We start from the raw sequence: 20,103 nt of genomic DNA on the forward strand, positions 1-20,103 counted from the left end.
TTCTCCAGATGGGCAGTACCCTGAAAGAAAGCCTGGGCCAGTTCATAAAAATCCTGAGAAATTATGTGCCAGCACCTTTTGAAGAAAAGACCATTAAAACCATCTGGACCTAGAGCTTTATCAACTGGCATGTGCTTGACAATAAGGTCTATTTCCTCCTTCTCAAAAGGCTTAGTGAGAACATCCAATCCCACAACTGGTTCAATAAGGGAAGAAAGATCAAAGCCCATGTTAATTCCCCTGGAAGAACCCATTCTGTTCTTAAAACAATCCTAGATAATACCCTCCATTTGTGAATGATCAGTCACCACCGTACCATCAGGCAATTTTAAGCTAGGAATAGAATTTCTTCGATATCTCTCCGTTGCCATAGCATGAAAGAACTTGGTGTTCTCACCACCCACTTTTATGTATCTGATAGTACATCTTTTCCTCCAATAGAGACATTGAAGGTGGAGCAATTTCTCAACATGGGATTTAACCACAATCCTGAAATTTGATTCCTGTCTGTAGAGTGTTCTATATTCCTCAAGCTCATCCAAGAGCAGGATAACACTATTGCATTTACAAATTAGAGTTTTCAGTTTAGAAATGTTCTTCTGCCACCTTTTGAGACACATTCTCAAGGACTTAAATTTGTCAGCTATCCTGGCAGTAATATGGCCCTTTCTGGATTGTTTCTGCCATGAGGAATCAACACAGTCCATAAAACCCTCCAACTCCAACCAATAATTATCAAACCTAAAGATATTAGACTTGGGAATAGAAGTTTTGATTGTAACCATACAAGGCACATGGTCAGAAGCAGTTCTGGCAAGAGGTAGCACCTCAGTCATGGGATAATCAGAGATCCAATCAACAGAAGTGAAGAACCAGTCAAGCTGCTCAAGGAGTGGATCATCCTGCATATTGGACCAAGTGTAGGACCTGCTTTTGATGGGCAATTCCAAAAGGCCGAGGTGTCCAATGATCTCATTAAAGATGAACATGTCATTCAAATCACCACCAGGTAGATTCCTGTTATCCATAGATCGTAAGAAATTAAAATCCCCCAGTAACAGCCAATTCTCATCCACAGGAATGTTCAGGTGATACAACCAGGTTACAAAATTATCCCTGGCTTCCCCCTGACAAGGTCCATAAACCACCACAAGAGTCCACCGCTCATTGTTGTGTCTAGAAACAAACTCAATTACCACTGCAAATTGTTGGACTTGCAATAAAGTCCCACCAAATATAGACGAGTTCCAAACAACTAGAATTCCACCAGAGGCCCCCAAGGAAGGAGAGAAAGCAAAGCTGTCAAATCTCTTGGGGCAAAAGCTTTTAATCATTCGGGAATCGAATGAAGCACATTTAGTTTCTTGCAGACAAGCAATAGCACAGTGGCTTTCGTCAATCTTTTGTCTAACAGCTCTTTGCCTAGGCTCAGAATTTAAACCCCTGACATTCCAGCACAGGACATTCCAGTTTCTACAGAGATTATTCATAAAGGAATAACAAAATCAAGTCACCCATGCACATGACACACAGTGTTAGATGCCCAAAAGCACATAAGAGTTCCAAACCAACATTATTACATAGCCCCGGATCAGAAAAAGAAAACCAAACGCATAAAGCAGATTTATGGGCTTGCCAAACCCAGCAGAATAAGAGCACACTATTCATTGGAGGCTGGATTTGTAGTAGCAGAAGGGTCCACCATAAGTGCATCCTCCGTGAGCATAGCTGCATCAATCTCCAGCTCCTTGCCAATAGCTTGCAGATGACTGATGGGAGTAGGTGGAGGAACATCTCCAAATGCAGGGTCTTCAGACATCTCCGCAGAAAGGGGCTTGGCCTTGGGCTTCTTCTTCTTGGGCTGCAGAACCAGCTCATGAAAAGTGGGCTTAAACCCATCCCGCTGGGCCGAACTTCTGGTACACCTACGAACAGATGTTTCAACAAGTGGAGTTGGTGCCAAAGTTTTGCGTGGCCTCCTTGTAGGTGCATGCGCAGGAGGAGAAGGGACAACAGGCACAACCCTGTCAGCCTCTTCTTCTTGGGTTCGCCTCGTTGTGGGAGAGGATGACCTGAACGCGACGTTCGATGGGAACATCTCGGATGTAGGCAGGATCGGGAAGAGTGGCGGCGGTGGAGCCGGCGGAAGAGTCGAAGGGATTCGGCGGCTTCACGACCGGAGGAGTAGAGGCGGCGGACCGGTCGGAGAGGTTGGATCCCGACATGGCAGGAGCTAGGGTTAGGGGCGGCCCGGGCGGGTTAGGGTTTGTAGTGGCTAGGGGTGGGAGAGGCGCGAGGTGATCGCGGGGGCGGGAGCGGAAGCAGTGGTGAAGGTGGCACGGCGGCGGCGAGTAGTCGGCGGCGCGGGCGTGCGAGGGAACTAGCGGCGGCGGCTGGGAAGCGACGGCGACGCGGCGACGCAAGCTTAAAGTTCGATGACGGTTATATTATGAGTTTATGTGTTTTGATGTACCGAAGGTTGTTCGGAGTCCCGGATGTGATCACGGACATGACGAGGAGTCTCGAAATGGTCGAGACATGAAGATTGATATATTGGAAGCCTATATTTGGATATCGGAAGTGTTCCGGGTGAAATCGGGATTTTACCGGAGTACCGGAGGGGTTACCGGAACCCCCCGGGGGTTAATGGGCCATAGTGGGCCTTAGTGGAGAAGAGGAGAGGCGGCCAGGGCAGGGCCGCGCGCCCCTCCCCCTCGTTCGAATAGGACAAGGAGAGGGGGGCGGCGCCCCCCCCCCCTTTCCTTCTTCTCCTCTTCCTCTCCCCCCACTCCTAACCCAACCAGGGAAAGGGAGGGGAGTCCTACTCCCGGTGGGAGTAGGACTCCTCCTGGCGCGCCCCCTCCTGGCCGGCCGCACCTCCCCCTTGCTCCTTTATATACGGGGGCAGGGGGCACCCTAGAGACACAACAATTGATCGTTTGATCTTTTAGCCGTGTGCGGTGCCCCCCTCCACCATAGTCCACCTCGGTAATACTGTAGCGGTGCTTAGGCGAAGCCCTGCGTCGGTAGAACATCATCATCGTCACCACGCCGTCGTGCTGACAAAACTCTCCCTCAACACTCGGCTGGATCAGAGTTCGAGGGACGTCATCGGGCTGAACGTGTGCTGAACTTGGAGGTGCCGCACGTTCGGTACTTGATCGGTCGGATCGTGAAGACGTACGACTACATCAACCGCGTTGTGCTAACGCTTCCGCTTTCGGTCTACGAGGGTACGTGGACAACACTCTCCCCTCTCGTTGCTATGCATCACCATGATCTTGCGTGTGCATAGGAATTTTTTTGAAATTACTACGTTCCCCAACACGTACAGCGGCCAGGGTACTAGAAAGTAAATACGGCCACGTACGTACATACGGGCGGGGTCTCGAACGCCTACTCGCGCATACGTACGGCCAGGGCTCGTGTACATGGCTGGGTCGGAACAAAGAAACTGCGTCGTCGTCATGTTCATGGGGAGGCAACGGAATGCGTCATGTTCATCGGGAGGCAACAGAACGCGTGATGTTCATCGGGAGCCAACCGGCTTGGATGGAACAGCCGATGGAAACGAGGCCTGGCGTACCGCAGAACGGAGGAAACGGCCTTGTGTTCGACCGGCCACGGTCGAAACGGGATCCTGTTCATCGAGAGGGGTCTGGCATACCGCAAAACGGAGGAAACGGACTTCCGTTGGACCTCCTACGGTCAAAACGGGGTCCTGTTGACCGGGAGGGGTGTGGCGTACCGCAAAACGGAGGAAAACGGACTTGTGTTGGAGCGCTACGGTCGAAATGGGGGTCATATTCATCGGGAGGGGTGTGGCGTACCGCAAAACGGGACTCCATGGAATTCTGTTCATCTCCACCGTCGACCTCCTCCAGCCTCCACGGGCTACTGTTCATCCACCGTCGACCTCCTCCAGCCTCCACCTGCGACTGTTCATCCACGAGCTCCTGTTCATCCAGCCTCCACCGCACGCTCCTCCACCAGCTACTGTTCAACCAGCCCTCTCCACAGGGTCCTGTTCAACCACCCCTCCACGGTCTACTGTTCATCCAGCCCTCCACCAGCTACTGTTCAACCAGCCCTCCACGGGGTCGTCCTGTTCATCCAGCCATCCACGGGGTCCTGTTCATCCACCCCTCCACCGGCTCGATCGATCGAGGTCCTGTTCATCCAGCGGCAATGGCCTCTACTACCACGGGGTCCTGTTCATCCAACCCCCCACCAGGAACTATTCATCCAAACCCCCCAACAACGCTCACTGTTCATCAAGGGAAGGAGGCAACAGTGTTCGATCGGCTTCAGTTAGCAGCAGTAGCGAAGGAATCGCTCGATCGGGTTCAGTTAACAGCCATTGATCGATCGCTCGGGTTCAGTAACGCGTAGCCTGCAGCAATCGCTCGGGTTCAGTTAGAGCCCAACGCTTTGCTCGGGTTCAGTTAGTGCCCAATGCCTCGCACCCACGCGCGTACGTGTACGAGAGAAACACGCAAACCTCCGTGCATCGCTCGGCCCCGATCACCCACTGTAACCGGGAACACCCCGATATTTTCCTTGCCCTCGCTTCTACCACGGTTTTTTCCATCATGAACGGCCCAAAGAATGTCATGCAGCTGCGTTTCCGGACCGCCCAGGACGAAAAGCCCATTTTATGTCATGATTTTTTGTCATAGAAGTAGGAGCCCACCACATCTATGATGATACCGGGTTTTGTCACAATTATCGTCATAAAAGTGTCATAAGCATGACAGAAAAAAAATTCATTCGGCCCAAAATGTCACAGATGTGTCTTTTTTTGTAGTGCAATGATTTATTCGTTTGTCAAATCTACATGGATGATATTATCTTCGGCTGTACAAACAATGCTTGCAGCTTGGAATTCGGGAAAATGATGTCCGATAAATATCAAATGTCCATGATGGGTGAACTCAAATTCTTTCTCGGACTGCAAATTCTTCAACAAGCAAATGGCATTTTCATTTCTCGGGAGAAATATCTGAAAGAGTGCCTGAAGAAGTTCAAAATGCAAGATTCAAAAAATAAGGGCTATAAGACACCAATGCCCACGAATAGTAAGCTAGATGCAGATGTGTACGGTAAGGATTACGATCAAAAAGCCTATCGTTCAATGATTGGATCTCTTCTTTACCTTTGTGCATCCAGACCTGACATCATGTTGAGTGTTTGCATGTGTGCCCGCTATCAAGCTGCAGTAAAAGAGTCGCATCATCAAGCGGTCAAGCGCATTCTGAGATATTTGGCTCACACCCCACCTTAGGTTTATGGTATCCTAAGGGAGCACAGTTTGATCCTGTTGGATATTCAGACTCAGATTGGGCCGGTGACTTGGTTGATAGAAAATCTACCTTGGGGACATGTCATTTCCTCGGTAGATCATTGGTCTGTTGGTCATCAAGGAAGCAGAATTGTGTATCTCTCTCTACGGCTGAGGCCGAATATATTGTTGTTGGCGCCTGTTGCACTTAGTTATTTTGGATGAAGCAAACACTGAAGGATTATGGCATCAAGGTCAAGCATATTCCTCTATATTGTGATAATAAAAGTTCCATCAAAATTGCACATAATCCTGTGTGGCATTCTCGCACGAAGCATATTGCCACCGGACACCATTTTATTCACGATCATGTTGCTCGGGAGGATATTGTCATCAGTCACGTCAAGACCGAAGACAATCTCGCTAATATTTTCACCAAGCCCCTCGACGAGAAAAGATTATGTGTGTTACGGTGTAAGCTAAATATCCTAGACTTCGCAAACGTGTAGTAAGCTGGACTCGGCACCCGTGCTAACACTTTCACATCTTTGAAGGAATGGGTGCATAACACTCGAAGAGTTTGAAACTTTCGACAAAGTGAATGTTTCTTTCTGAGAGTGAATACATTAACGAAGAACTAGACTAACCGGGTGCCATGATAATTGTGCGACGCTCGGGGCCATACAGTTCTTATACGGTGGGTTACGCCACCACAATTTTCTTTCGTGCTTCTCTTCGTTCGATGGATTTGGCTTTTGTCCGAATGCATTTCTCTCATAGCTATTTGCTCATACGCTTGTGTTTCTGTCTGAGTGAAATGCCTAGGAACTTGTTTTCCCTCTTATCTATCTTTTCCAGCCTATGTTGTTCTATTACAAGTGCTCACATTTCAACTGGAACAAAACTTATCTGGTGTCCTTGACCACGATTAAGATTTGGTCTGATTTTTTTTTCTACTTTGCGAAAGTTGTCCAAAATTTGGGATTTCCTGCCAAGTCAGGACCACGGCCTTTGACGGTTGCCACGTGCCACACATAAACTGCCAATCCATCCTATCTGTTGAATCGCAATCGTCTCTGTCTTGAGACCATTCGATCAAAAACCTCAGCGTGCGGTTAATTCCATTCGCCCATATAAACCGCGCCGCTCTCTTCTTTCTCTTCTCTCCTTCTCCTCACTCTCTGTCCACCGAAACCCTCGCCGTAGTGCTCCACCTTGAGCTCAACGCCGACGACCCCTTTGCCGCTTAGCTGCCGGAAAGAGGTCACCGAAGTCATTCCAGGCCGCCGCGGGACATCTTCTTCCTCGCGCCGCCGTAATTGCTGCACGTCACCAAGTTAGGGTACATGTAGTTCAAACTCGGACTTCCATCCTTCATGTTTCGAGTTCATCCACGGTTAATTATCTCCGATTTTACCGCATATCTTAGATCTAGATTTTTACCTCTCTAGTGCGGATGTGGTTTGCAGTTTTTTCTCGCATCTGAGTCCATCAGATCTAGGGTTTGTGTTATGCTTCGTTCGAATGAAATGCCTAGCTCGTTGTCTAGTAATCTTATTCAGACGTACTAGCTCGCTCTATATGTTCCATTCCTTCGAAACATCTCTCAAAATCTATTTCTTATTCTTCCTCAAAATGTTTTGTTTGAGAAAACTTTTGCTATGAGCATTTGTGACCCTGTCCCCTTTTTCCCTCGTACCTATTCTTCTTCACAGGTAAATGCATTCTGTTGCAGATTCTGCAAAGCCACACAGTATGGCTGATGATAAAGAGGCTTTCATGGGAACAGCTGATGAATCAAAAGCACCTAATGCAAAGGGCCGAACGGTAGGCCCGTCCACTAGCAAAAGAAAAAGAGCCGAACAAAATGCATATGAACAAGAGACAGATGCTCCGAAGAAGAGGAGAGGTGGCAGACATCCACTTAAGAATACAACTAAGCTTGTCTCTCATGATGAGTATAATACAGTTCCAGGAGAAGATTCATCTCAGAGAAAAGGACGTGTGCAAAAGATTCGGCATCACTAGGTAAGGAAGTGGTTTCACTACAAGATGGTTCATCCTCGGTGCGCCAAGAACTTTGCTTTCCATCCCCCATGGGGTGTCTATCGCGAGATTGGGCTCATTCGGGCATGCGAACCCCGGCAAAGGCCTCCACCTCCTCCTAATGTTCATGAGTTGTCCATCAAGACTCCAGACTCCTATCCTGAAGAAAAGGCCAAGCGCCTTAAGAATGCTGAAAAGAGAGCCAAGAAGGTTGAAAAGGAGCAAGCTAGAGAAGATGAAAATCCTCATCTCATGAAATCAGACGCCGAGAAGAAAAAGGCAGAATGTCGAACGAAAAACAAACATGATCCAAAGTCTGCTGCTCTAAAGAAAAAGAGTGCTCCAAAGAAAAGATCGGCTAAGCCCGGTGTATCTGAAAGCGACTCTTCTGAACAAGATGACCCTCCGCTCACCAGAGAAGAAATTGATGCAACTCTCTCCGAACAAGTGAATGTTACTACATCCACTATGCTGCCAGATCTTCGAGCGTGTGCCACTCCCATTGCACCTCCGAAGAAGAATTCGTTCAAGAGAAAGGCCCCTCAGACCACTGTCACAATGGTTGACAAAGTGAATACAAAACCTCATCCTGATGCAATAGACTTGCAAGATTTGGTGGTTGAAGCTCCGGTTGGCTCAGCTAAGCCAGGAGAAAATCTTCTGAAAGAAAAGGTGAAGCAAATCAAAGGCCCTGCTCCTAAGCAAAGGATTCCAAGTACTGATACTGTGATTGAAAAGGCCACACAATATGCTCCAGAATTGACTCGAGCCTTGGCTTCTAAGCCTCCGACCGAGCAAAATGTGACTCTAACTGGTCCCTCTGCTCAGGCTGCTGTACAGACTCAAGATGTCTCTGCTGCACCACATTCTTTCAATCATACATTCATTATGGAGCAGTTGGACAGATTTGTCGAAGACTTGTTTGATGGAGAAGTGGCATCTTTGCCAATCCCCTCTGACGTTGTTTCACAAGCGTCTGTGTTGATTCAAGATATGAGAAATGATTCAATAGAGATCAATGACCTCATTAGCCAACTCAGGGAGCTTGACAATCGCATGAAAAATACAACGTCCAAGTTTGTCATTAAGCAACTTGAAGAATCTTATGACGACAACAATAAGGAGCTGAAAGTCCTTCGACATAGAAGGTTGGGATTTCATTCGGATCTGGATCAAATCATTCGCAAGATTTTCCTTGATCACCAAGCCGAAGTAATGCTCTGGTCAAAGGGCACATTGATCCGTCGAAGCGAAAGAAGAAGAAGATTGCAAAGAAAAATGCTCCTCCTCCTCCAGAAGCTGGTACACCGAGAGAACGTTCTCCTGAACGAGCAATTCCTTCGTCCACTATTGATCCAGTTGCAAATGCTTCTCATTCGCCAAGGCAAACTGAACCAGTGCCTATGGCCTCCCTAGCTCATGAAGCAAATCTTTCTCAGCACCAAGTATCAGAAGAAGGTGAAATTCCTCGGTCTGAACAACCAGATTCTCCTGTCCGAGTTGCACCAACTACATCTGAAGCAATTCCACAATAGCCCCCAATGGTTGATAAAGATTCAGCACCTGACTCAGCTCCTAAACAAGTGACGAATCCCTCTCCATTGAGAATCTCACTCAACACGGCACGAAAAACTTCCGATCCCTCTGCAGCTAAATCATCATCGGCTCATCATTCCGACTCTGTTATCTATGGAGATGAAGTGTTATTTGTTGAAGATGAACTCATATACCCTTATCATCGCGAGCGACTGCCTTTGTTTTTCACCGGTGTTGGTGTCAAAGGGCCTCTTTTCAATAGGAACACTCATCCAGATTTCTTTCAAGAAAGTCCTTACAGCAAGCCTCATACTTCTGAATCTCCTCGGTTCTGGACTCAGGAACAGGCAGTATATTATTCGCGGATTCTTTATGACAGCCTGAAGATTTTTCCTCATGAGTTTCCTGATATTGTTGCGATGAAGAACATTGGCTACTTTACTCAAGTCCTGCAAGACATCGAAGACTATGGTCTCACACACGTCTTTGCATATCAGCATCCATGGAACAGGGAGGTTATCCTTCAATTTTATGCTACTCTATATATCTCCGGTGATAAAACTGACAGTACGAAGTGGATCATGGAATGGATGACAGAAGGAAAAAGAATAATATTTTTTTCTAAGTATCGAGTTGTAATTCTTGAGTTGTAAGTAATTAAAGTGTGATGATCATCATTATTAGAGCATTGTCCGATGTGAGGAAAGGATGATGGAAGCTATGATTCCCTCACAAGTTGGGATGAGTCTCCGGACTTTATGAAAAATAAAAGAGGCAAAAGAAGCCAAAATAAAAAGAGGCCAAAGAAGCCCACAAAAAAATGAGATAAAAGAGAGAAGGGGCAATGTTACTATCCTTTTTCCACACTTGTGCTTCAAAGTAGCACCATGATCTTCATGATAGAGAGTCTCCTATGTTGCCACTTTCATATACGAGTGGGAATTTTTTATTATAGAACTTGGCTTGTATATTCCAATGATGGGCTTCCTCAAATTGCCCTAGGTCTTTGTGAGCAAGCGAGTTGGATGCGCACCCACTTTGTTTCTTTTTGAGCTTTCATAAACTTATAGCTCTAGTGCATCCGTTGCATGGCAATCCCTACTCACTCACATTGATATCTATTGATGGGCATCTCCATAGCCTGTTGATACGCCTAGTTGATGTGAGACTATCTCCTTCTTTTTGTCTTCTCCACAACCACTATATTCTATTCCACCTATAGTGCTATGTCCATGGCTCACGCTCATGTATTGCGTGAAAGTTGAAAAAGTTTGAGAACATCAAAAGTATGAAACAATTGTTTGGCTTGTCATCAGGGTTGTGCATGATTTGAATATTTTGTGTGATGAAGATGGAGCATAGCAAGACTATATGATTTTGTAGGGATAGCTTTCTTTGGCCATGTTATTTTGAGAAGACATGATTGCTTTATTAGTATGCTTGAAGTATTATCTTTTTATGTCAATATTAAACTTTTGTTTTGAATCTTATGGATCTAAACATTCGTGCCACAATGAAGAAAATTACATGGGTAACTATGTTAGATAGCATTCCACATCAAAAATTCCGTTTTTATCATTTACCTACTCGAGGACGGGCAGGAATTAAGCTTGGGGATGCTTGATACGTCTCCAACGTATCTACAATTTTTTATTGTTCCATGCTATTATATTAACTGTTTTGGATGTTTTATATGCATTAATATGCTATTTTATAAATTTTTTGGGACTAACTTATTAAACTAGAGCCCAGTGTCAGTTTCTGTTTTTTCCTTGCTTTTGAGCTTCGCAGAAAAGGAATACTAAATGGAGCCCAAACGGAATAAAACTTCACGATGATTTTTTCTTGGACCAGAAGACACCCAGGGGGCTCGGAGTGCAAGTAAGAAGAGCCATGAGGCGGCGACAAGGGTGAAGGGCGCGCCCTAGGGGGGCACCCCCTACCTTGTGGGCCCCTCGTGACCCCCTGACCTAGATCTTCCTCCTATATATTCACATATATTCCCAAATCACCAGAAGCATCCACGAAAACACTTTTCCACCGCCGCAACCTTCTGTTCCCATGAGATCCCATCTTGGGGCCTTTTCCGGCATCCTGCCGGAGGGGGATTCGATCACGGAGGGCATCTACATCAACTCTATTGCCCTTCCGATGAAGCGTGAGTAGTTTACCTCGGACCTACGGGTCCATAGCTAGTAGCTAGATTGCTTCTTCTCTCTCTTTGATTCTCAATACACTACAAAAAAATACACTTCCGTGATGATACATGTTTGTCACAGTAGGTCATGTTTTCTGTCATGCATGTGCATCCATGACGATTTTATGATAGAATCAAGATAGTCATACCTGTGCTGTCGTAGAAGTGTTCCATGACATTAACAAAATTATCATCATGAAAGTGTCCACTTCCATGACGATAAATCGCGCGTCATAGAAGTGCTTTCGTCAAGGGTGACCGACATGTGGCATCCACCGTAACAGGTCGTCGTTAAGCTACCGGGCCCGGTTTTGGATCGGATAACCCGTCAACAGCCCAGACCAATGGGGATTTTCCACATGTAAAATTCTCATTGGTCGGAGGAAACACATGTCGGCTCACCGTTGGGACAGATGTCATCCACCATTGGACATAAGGCGCCAATGATACGTCAAAACGTGGCACGGCCCAACAGAGGCCCATTCATGTGAAAGGTCGGCCCGTTTGACTTGGTTAAAGGATAGCGGGCCAGCCCACAAAAAGCCTGTTAACGGCCTGTTCGCGCATAGCCCATTTATAGCCCACTAACCCAGGGCCCGTTACGGCCTATCCGAATTAGGCTTAGTAGCGTCATCTGGCCCGTCCAGTATGATTCCAGCCCGTTGTAACTTCCGGCCCATGTATGGCTCATGACATCTTTCGTCCCATATGAGGCACTTTGTAACTCTTGGCCCATTAACGGTCCGTGGCGAAACTGGCCCGTGATGAACAGTATATCGCTTTATACCCATTAACGGCCCATTATTCCATCGGGCCATTTAAAGCCCATGTTATCTTTCGGCCTTCTCTGGGGTCATTTATTCTTGGGCTCATTTCCAGCATTCGGTTACTTACGGCCTATTACTGGCCTTTTCTGCTTGTGGGCCAAATTCAGCCCGTGGTTATAGTCGGCCCGTTTGTGGCCCGTTAATCCGTTGGGCCGTTTTCATAATACGGCCGATTAACGACGGCCCGTTATGGTCAGCCCATGAACGGATGATTCCAACTCTAGCCCATTTACGACCCATAATGGGGTCTGTTATTGGCCCATGCTTGGCCGATCGATCATACGGCCCGTAGAAGGCCCATTGATGCTACGGCCCGAAGAAGGCCCATTGTTTCTATGGCCCATAGAAGGCCCATTGTTTCTACGGCCCGTAGGAGGCCCAAGGTCACTACAGTAAATATGTAGCCCATGGTTATTGTGGCCTAGTTTTAAAAAATAGGTTATTGCGGCCACTAGCAAACCGCGGAAAAAGAACTGCACTGACTACAAGAAAACAAATAAACAAGACAACAAGGAAATAAATAAGCAAGCAACTTACGCTAGGCTATGAAGACTATTACACATATTACATCCACTGGGCATCAAAGTTTGCCACCAGTGCAAATATAGGGAACAAAGCAGCATATCACATACACTGGTTGTCAACGTTGGCGACCAGTGCAAATAAACGCCACAGCAAAACAAGTCCCGAACTGAAACCACTTTAGAAGAGCTCAAGAAACAATATCCTGGGTACCCATAATGCTGGCAAGATGCTTAGCAAGCTTATTAACTTTCTCTTGTTTGGCGCTTAAATCCTCTAGCACTTGCTGTTGCACCAGAAAGTATGCATCTGAATTCTGCAGGGACTTCCTCAGTCCTTCGGCTTCCCGTCGCATAACATCTGATCGATGTCTTTCAACTTGAAGTTGAGACTCAAGAAGCCGAACTGATTCAGGCAGCGAGTTTGAAGAGCTGGTGCCAGCAGTAGTAGCCAGTAACTCGAACACTACATCAAGACAGGACTTTGGGGTTGTCTCAGTGTCTTCAATATAGTTTTTATCAGCTTTCTTGGAGACCAACAGGGATGTCTCACTATCTTGAACCTTATCTGCGTTACTTCCTTTACCATTGCATAACGGGGTACTCTTCTCCAATATTTTATCCGCGTTCTAAAAGAGAAACAAACAAACACATCACAGGTTTACCATGTTGTATATGAAACTCATTTTGGTAAACCAGTTCGGTAGTAAGGTGGACAGGATAACAGCATGAAACAAACATATATCTATGTAGTATGGTCACTGTATGGTCTATATCATTCTAGTTTATGTTGCCAAAACAAGATAGAGACAGTTCAAATCATATCTATTTAAGACAAAGCAGCATAGACAGAATATAAGTGTGGGAAACTATAGAGCAATAACAACACTTGTAATGTGCACGGCATGAGAACATAACTGTTTATTCAATTGAAACTGAAATCAACATAGAGCAAGTTACAATAGCAAACACGTTAAAGAAACAGGTTTAAAACATACCTGTTGCGCCATTGGAGTTTCAATTGCATCCTTCAAATTTGAAATTAGTTGGTATGAGTAAATACAGTGATGCAAGAGCAAAGTAGTATGAACCATAGCTACGGAACCCGACCTGAGAACAATTCTTCTTCTGCTTTAAGCGTTGACTTGGGGTTCAGAGTGGTGGTCCTCGTGCTTTGGGCACTGCAGTTGCCTTACTAACTGCTCGTGTTTGTGTGCTATGTGGTGGAGACGGTGCTGTGTCAACTGGAACTGGGTTACTATCTGCTGGGGTTGGGGTTAGAAGGGGTGTAGCTGGTTCTCTGTCCAACTGGGTAGGGGTACAATCTGCATGAGTCTGGGTTATGTGTGGTGGGGCTGGTTCTTGGGCAAGTACAACCGTGGTTCTATCTGCATCGACGGGTAGCACGATCTTTTCTGAAGACCGTGTTTTTACTCCCACAGATACTGCCATCACCCTCTCTAATTGAAATGGCTGATAAACAAGAAAAGTAATTGAATGTACAGACATTGTAAGATAGACGGGTGCAATGGATAGTAGGGAAGAAAACAGGGCATGAAATAATTCACATTTATGTTGTCTAACCAAACAGAATAGCAGGACATAATTTCACATATATGATGGCTAATTATACAGGATAGCATGACACAATTTCACATGTATGATGGTTAACTAAACAGGATAGAATGACATACTTCAAAATATGATGACTATGTAAATAGGATGCCATGATATAACTATACGATGTGTCTATTAAAGTGGTTGGCATGCCATAAATCACAAACATGCCGTCATTGGAAACATGATGGCATGATATAATTCACAGATAGAATGACATAATTGAAAATATGATGTCTATGTAAACAGGATGAGATGATATAACTATATTATGTCTTTAGAAAATGGGTTGGCATGCCATAATTCAGATACATGTTGTCTATGTAAACATCATGGCATGATATAATTCAAATATATGATTTATATACTAAGGAAGTGAGCAGAGGGCAATCGCATATATGATGTGTCAACTAAGGAGATGGCATTCAATATTGTGTATATGATGTAAAAACTAAGCATTACAATACAACATATGCATGATATGAGTAATATAACCCTGCCAAGTTTGAGCATACACCTCAGGGGGATAATAGGACTGGTCATCTGCCTTTGAATCCTCCTCTGAAGAGCTATCTATAACCAGCAAGATATCTGCTTCAGCAGGTAGCATTGTCTACTCTGAAGACCTTGTTTTCACTCTAGATTTCTCCATCACCAATTCAAATGGCTGATGCACAGGAAGAGCAGTTGAATATACAAACATTGTCGACAAATGCAATGAGAAATACAAAAAAAGGATGGCATGATATAATTCACATATATGACGCTCGGCTAAACAGCATGGCATTGCATAATTCACATATATAATGCCTTGCAACAAGATACCATTGCATAATTCACATATATAATGTCTTGTAACAAGATGGCATTGCATAATTCACATATATGATAATTAGACACTAAACAGGTGGCATTCACACAAAGCATGTCTAAACTAAGCAAATGACATAGCAATGCAAGATACCATACGCACGATATGAGCAGCATAACCCTGCCAAGTTAGAGCATGGACCTCGGGGGGGAATAGGACTGGTCATCTGTCTCTCAATCCTCCTCTGAGGAGCTATCCGTAACCAGCAAGACATGTGCTTTGTCAGATAACATTGTCTGCTCTGAAGACCTTGTTTCCACTCCGGATTTTTCCATGACCGTGCCGAATGGCTGATGCACAGGAAGAGTAATTGAATGTACTAAAATTGTTGACAAATTTAATACGTAATAAAAAATGATGGCATGATATAATTCACATATAAGATGACTGGCTAACCGGGGTGGCATTGCAAAATTCACATATATGATGCCTGGCTAAAGAAGATGGCATTGCATGATTCACATATACGATAAAGAAACTAAACAGATGGCATTCACACAAAGCATGTCTAAACTAAGCAGATGACATATTTGATGTATACAGTAAGCAATGCAAGGCACCATATGCATGATATTACCAACATCAGCATGCCAAGTTAGAGCGAAGACCTCAGGGGGTAAATAGGAGTGGTCTTCTCCTTCTGAATCCCCCTCAGAACAGTTATCTTCCTCTTGATTACAATTCGAAATGGGTGGAGGGGGGCTGCCTTTGCACCCACCATGGAGCGACGTCTGCATGAAATTTTATTGCCACACAAGGCTTGTCTCTTTTGCTCTAAATGTTTAGTTCCATTGTGTACAATAACTGACATGCATAGGAATAAAACATAGTGAGATTATGTAAGGAGTGCATGCACAACTTCAGAGTGATGGTAGCAAACTGTGGATAGACCCAAAACCAATGATAGCAGGCAGATAATAACTTTAGTTAAAAAATATAGATAATGGCTCCTTTAATGTTTGTTTGCACCCAACATGAAACTCATAGTAGACACCCGAGGTTAACCAGATAGTAGACAGATAGTACTGATTGATGCCCCAATATGTACCCCACAACCATTTAAAAACTCAAGTTTCAGCATTAGTTTGGACCTGACTCGGAGTCTAATAGGTGAACACGACGATAAAGTAGCATGTCATCATATTAAGCGATGCATAACGTAAGCAGACATGGAAGAGTGCAACCTCTCTTGTGGACCCATGTAGTCCTCAAGGTCATCTGCTCAGTTGATGATGGTAATGCAGTTGTCGTGGCTGCCGGTGGCAAGGAAGAAGATCTGAGGTGGCAAAAGACAGTCTGGAGAGCGGATCCCTGCTGTGGTGAACCCTTCCGTCGTTGGAGCAGCTGAGCTGGGGTGGAACACAGCGCAGCAGGAGCGGGACAAACCACACAAGGTTTTCTTTGACACATATCTGTAGCAGAAGTAGTTGTGTAAGGGCTTGTTTGAATTTGAGGATTCTAACAATGCAGGGATAGGAAATACACAGGAATAGGATAGGAATGCACGTGCAAAACAGAGAATTTAAAAACACAGGATTTCTGCCAATCTGGGTGTTTGGTTCACAAGAATTGGAAGATCACAGGATGCAAAGAAGCATGGTGAGATTAAGTCAAACCACAAGAAAATGTACGGTTATAATTCTATTATGCTACTATCTCATAGTCTTATGCTTCATGAATAGGAATTTGAAAAGGAGGACAAGTGGATATTAAAATTCCTATGATTTTTCTTTCAATGAGACACTAAAGGAACAAATCCTACAGTTTTTCTTTGCTCCATTCCTTTGAACCAAATGCATTAATAGTAGTACCATAGGAAACTTTCCAATTCCTATGTTTTTCCTTCACTTTTCCTTTCAAGCACTGGCGATTCTAGTAGGCAGGCTTGAGCAAGGAAAAGCCTACACTCAAAAAATGTTTTGTGCTACTTCTACTACTTTGGACCCAGGCCACTGCCCTACTAGCTCAACTCCCAGGCCCATTGACAAATGCACAGCTCAAACGCACAGAGATAAATAATGATGGCATTCAAGAGAGTCCATCGCGGATAGCTAAGTTGCCTGGTACCTCACTGTTTGTCATATAATAGGAGAAACTAATCGTATTTCACGTTACTACGTGTGCTTAGTGGACAATATATATATAACATGTAGAGTAAAAAAGAGATGCAACAAGTGTACAACCTCTTTGGCGAAGCCATGTCGATCTCAGCGTGATTGGGTTGGTCGGTGAGGATGCTCCGGCTGACTTGGCTGTCGGAGGAGGGGAAGAAGATCTTAGGCGTCTAGAGATGGAGCCCGGGGTACTGCTCCGCTGTGATGGAGGGTTTCGTCATTGGAGCAGCTCCGGTGAGTTGTACGACGCCGAGGCTGAAGCAGGACAAGAGAGACAACGTTAACCTGAGTGGAATTCTAATAGCATCTCCAATAGATGACGTAAATACATAACCACAAAGTGCTAGATGTAAAATACATCAGCCGCTCATCTCTGAACTTAACTGTCGAAACTGAATTTAACTGTCGAAACTGAACTTAACTGTCGAAACTGAATTTTGCTGTCGAAACTGAATTTTACTGTCGAAGCTGAACGCACTAGTAGTAGAAAAGCAGTAGCAGTAGCAGCGCCCGGAGTAGCAGCGAGTGCGAGAGCCGGGGCGGCTGGTCGTGTAGCAGCATCAGGGTGAGGCTACACGTCAGTCGACTGACTTTTTCATCTCTGGCCAGTCGATTTTCCAGCTGTTCGATACAAAATCAAGGGCCTGCAGTTCATCTTCAACCTCCACCTCCTGAGCCACCAGCCACCACCGGCCAAATCGCCACCCCCGCCGCCCACGGCCGGCGGTGCGCCGCCCCGCCCGCCCCAAAACCACTCCCCACCACCGGTCTGCCGCCACCCCGACCATCCCTCTAGCCCCCCTCCCCCGTGCCGAGCTTTTTCTCCGGCGATCCCCACGCCACCGCCGGCGACCACCCCCACCCTGAACCCTAAGATAGATAGTGGGGTACCTCTCCGGTGAGCCCCCCTCCCCGCTGCGGCTGGTTCTTCCTTAACTCCGGCGAGCCCCCCCCCCCCACCCCCTGAAAATCGACTAACCCAAAAGTCGATTCAGTCGACTGAAGGGTAGCTAAATTAGAGCAGCATCGCAAGCAAGAGCAAGAGCGAGAGCAGCAGCACGAGCAAGAGCAAGAGCAAGAGCAAGAGCAGACCAGGCAGGGGACCGAGAGCAAGAACAGAGCAACAGCGCGAGCGAGAGCTAAAGCAGCTGTAGCTCCTACTGATGTGGACATCGCCGCCGAAGGAGCGACGCCGTGGAGGAAGTGGCCAGCGACGCCGCCGTGGATGGAGCCGCGCCATGTCGGCTAGGGACCGAGCGCCGGCAGCACCATGAGATCGAATCAAGAAGAAAATGCGACGATTAGTGTACAACCTCTTTGGTGGCGCTGATTAGGCCTCGGCTTCATCCAAGGAAACGATGATGATGATGCTCTTCCGGTGGTGCAGGTGAAGACGGCGGTGTGGGAATGGAGGTGGCGCCAAAGACGAGGGGAACGTCAGGGCAGCTCCTTGGAGGTGGAGGACGGGGTGGCTGAACCGGCGGGACGACGAGATCGACGATGGATCCTCATCCGGTACGGTGGATGAGGGACGTCGAGGTGTTGCTGTGGACGATGTCGTCGGGGAAGAGGCTCCGACTGGGTGGCGGGCGGAGGAGGGTGTGGGGCTTTGCGGGTATTCGCGGCCTCGGTGTACGAATGGGTGGGCGGATGGGATGGGAGTGGGGAACCATGGCTTAGGGACGCGCTTGTCCGAAATGTGGGGTAAGTTACGAAAGCACCCCCACCGATTTGAGCTAGGCGGTTCTTTCGGTTCAGGGGTATCACGGGCATTTCGCATGTCGTGATTTCGCATGAGGTGGGAGTTTTCGCGCACGTTGTAATTTTGGGATAGCAAGGCGCGGGTTGAGATGGAGGGAGTTTTCGGAGCACAACAAGACAAAGATATTGTTGGGGATCGTAGCAGAAATTTAAAATTTTCTACGCATCACCAAGATCAATCTATGGAGTCATCTAGCAATGTGAGAGAGGAGTGCATCTACATACCCTTGTAGATCGCGAGCGGAAGCGTTCAAGTGAACGGGGTTGATGGAGTCGTACTCGTCGTGATCCAAGTCACCGAGCGCCAAATGGACGGCACCTCCGCGTTCAACACACGTACGGAGCAGCGACGTCTCCTCCTTCTTGATCCAGCAAGGGGGAAGGAGAGGTTGATGGAGATCCAGCAGCATGACGGCGTGGTGGTGGAAGTAGCGGGGATCCCGGCAGGGCTTCGCCAAGCGCAAGCGGGAGGGAGAGGTGTCACGGGAGGGAGAGGGAGGCACCAGGGGCTAGGGTACTGCTGCCCTCCCTCCCCCCCACTATATATAGGGTCCCTGGGGGGGCGCCGGCCCTGGGAGATCCCATCTCCAGGGGGGCGGCGGCCAAGGGGGTGGCTTGCCCCCCAAGCCAAGTGGGGCGCCCCCCCCCCCCCCCACCCCCAGGGTTTCCAATCCTAGGCGCAGGGGAGGCCCAAGGGGGGCGCACAAGCCCACCAGTGGCTGGTTCCCCTCCCCACTTCAGCCCATGGGGCCCTCCGGGATAGGTGGCCCCACCCGGTGGACCCCCGGGACCCTTCCGGTGGTCCCGTTACAATACCGATAACCCCCGAAACTTTCCCGGTGGCCGAAACTGGACTTCCTATATATAATTCTTCACCTCCGGACCATTCCGGAACTCCTCGTGACGTCCGGGATCTCATCCGGGACTCCGAACAACTTTCGGGTTTCCGCATACTAATATCTCTACAACCCTAGCGTCACCGAACCTTAAGTGTGTAGACCCTACGGGTTCGAGAGACATGCAGACATGACCGAGACGACTCTCCGGTCAATAACCAACAGCGGGATCTGGATACCCATGTTGGCTCCCATATGTTCCACGATGATCTCATCGGATGAACCACGATGTCGAGGATTCTATCAATCCCGTATACAATTCCCTTTGTCAATCGGTACGTTACTTGCCCGAGATTCGATCGTCGGTATCCCAATACCTCGTTCAATCTCGTTACCGGCAAGTCACTTTACTCGTACCGTAATGCATGATCCCGTGACCAACCACTTGGTCACTTTGAGCTCATTATGATGATGCATTACCGAGTGGGCCCAGAGA

Source organism: Triticum aestivum, chromosome 4D, assembly GCF_018294505.1.
Source record: "Triticum aestivum cultivar Chinese Spring chromosome 4D, IWGSC CS RefSeq v2.1, whole genome shotgun sequence".
NCBI classification, from domain to species: Eukaryota; Viridiplantae; Streptophyta; class Magnoliopsida; order Poales; family Poaceae; genus Triticum; species Triticum aestivum.